Below are 2,559 nucleotides of genomic sequence, written 5' to 3'. Positions count from 1 at the left end.
TCCACTTTCCCAAGGCTTCCTGAAGGAGTCTCTATTTATCATTCAGCCTGCAGTGCCTGTATTGGGTTACACCAGGAATGTGGAAAGCTATATGGGAAAATCTGTCAGGCTGTGAAATTATCTCAGGCTTTGAAATTTTATGGGGCATGCTTGCTAATGCACATTCCATATTTCAGGGTGTCTGGTTGCCCTCKCTCCGGGCCAGGATGTGATGTGGAATACACAGGCATGTTTTGTGACAAGCACTGCTGAGCTGATAAACAAAACCGTGGAGCTGGGGAAGCACCAGAGAGGAAATTCTGTTARGGAATAAATTCCAATGACACCCACTAGTGTTGGTGCAGGTAAAGGTCAGTCCCCATTTACAAAACATGATCTCTAATACATCAGGGAACGCTGGTGGAACTCCTTTTCCACCACAGCATTCCAGTAAAATCCCAGTTTAGGAGTGTTTTTCCTATATGCAAATATTTGAGAGGCTCATCTACAGGTTGGAACTTTGGCTACTGTGAATCAGATTCATACTCAGAAGAGGGTTTGCTTTCAGATACTTCAGCAGGACCTAAATTTKCAAATGGCCAAGTGCAGCAAATGGGACTTGGATCAAATGCTCTGAGTTGTGCATGTATTAAGTACAGTGTAAATTTTGTGTGCTTTGTAAAATGAAACAAAAAAATTATTTAGCCTTTGCRTACACAGGATACTGAGTGAAATTTCAAGAGTCTAAAACTGTGGATTGTGTTGAAGAGAATTTTCCCTTTATTTTTAACTTCAAGTTGCCTGGTAAGGTTATCTGTGTACCCGGATAACATAACTTAAAAATAAGACAAAATCTTGGGAAACGGAAGGAGCTTCCAAATTAAAAAGCAATAAAAACATAAAGCCACTTTCCTCTTTTCCCCCTCTCTGCTGAAGGGACCCAGCCTTCCTGACTACCACTTAAAAAGGTGGGATGTTAACAGCAAATCTGTTGGTGTGTGGATAACAGACTGGATTTTCTTTGTCCATGGGCTTAGAGAAAATGAGGCATAAATTCCAAAACTGCAGGAGTTTTTGTAAAGAAGACTTTAAAGGGCAGCATGCAGTCAAAGTCAGTCCCCCAGATAGATGTATCCAAAGCCATTTGAGTATTTTACACGTCAAAACAAAGAGACCAAGTCTGGCTTAGAAGGCAGCAGACACCCCATTCATATCCAATCAGTCCTGTGGGTCCCGGGAGAGACTACTTAACAAACATTCCTCCATATGTATACCAAAACAAAACAAAAAACCCCAGTTTTTTTTCTGAATGGAATGATGTGACCTGGTTTATCCAAATCAGACCAGATTGTTGTGATTTGACTGTAAAATGACTTAATACATTTTTTGAGTAACTCGGTCTTCTTTGCCCAGTAGCTCCCTATTTAGAAGCTACCGGTTTTCATTCACTGAACCACAAAAGAGAAATGCTGGTCTGGGACAGCCACTGTTCCCTTGGGAAGACCATTCTTAAGAAGATGTGGCCTGGGATTAACTCCAGGCCCTCCTGAGGATTATGAGTCCATGCTGCACCTGGATAATTATTGGCCAGAGTGAATCCTTGCCCACACATCACTTTATGCATTTGGATTCCTGGATGCACTGACTGATGGATGATGGACACCTTCCCCCAACATTCCTGTTGTTTTGTSAGGCTTATGTCCAGAACTTAGCAATATTCAGGCCTCATGCTTTTTGTTTCAAATATGAAGCAAATGCRTTGTGAGACTGATCAATTTCCAAGTAATTTTGTCACCAGGCAATTAAAATATCATGTGCTATAAACATCTCTAAGAYGTTATGGATGGGAAAGTTGCCAGTTTCACGAGTCACATTGCTTTTGAAAGTACAATGAAAGTACAGTTCTCTGAACAGTCTGGAAAGAAAAGTMATTTTCCAGCTCTTAAAATCTTTTTTTAGGTTTTTGCAGTGCTCTGAAGTCAAATTMTGATGATTTTAAAGACAGATCTGTTAAGTGCCAATGATTTGTCAGTACTGGCATACRTAAATTCGTAACATGGTTGGGCCCATGCTTAGTATCTTAATTGTGCACATGAAATTCCTTCAAAGTAAAGCTAGCCAGAAAATGCATGTTTCTAATAATAAAAAAGAAAATGAATTCACTTTTTTATATTGGAAAATAAACCTTCAAAAAACTTACATCTTTTTATTCCAGTACTGCTGTTTCTGGCTAAGAAACATGACTGTTTAGACTAGGAATTTAAAGAGGAGTCTGTAAGGTTTGACTCTTCTGCCATGATTAGGCACCAGACTGTTTTCCCAGGCTTTGAAAACTGCATCTCTTCTGGCTTGATCAAATTGAACTCAATTTATAAAAAAATTAAGAAAGCATCTCTTGAAATAACTTGTTAGCTTTGTCACAAAGTGCTGTGAACCTGATGGCTTGGAAATGTAGTTTGAGTTCTGACTGTGGTGTGGTTAACCAAATTCACCAAGGGAAAGATCATGGGCTAATTAATTGTAATCTTCATGTGGTCAGAAAGATGTTCAGTGTAATGTACTAAAAAAAAAGGGGGGGGG

The sequence above is a fragment of the Malurus melanocephalus genome, unplaced genomic scaffold (assembly GCF_030028575.1).
Source record: "Malurus melanocephalus ecotype Western Australia unplaced genomic scaffold, MMel_1.1 scaffold_981, whole genome shotgun sequence".
Taxonomy (NCBI): domain Eukaryota; kingdom Metazoa; phylum Chordata; class Aves; order Passeriformes; family Maluridae; genus Malurus; species Malurus melanocephalus.
Note: the sequence above shows the minus strand (reverse complement) of the source record.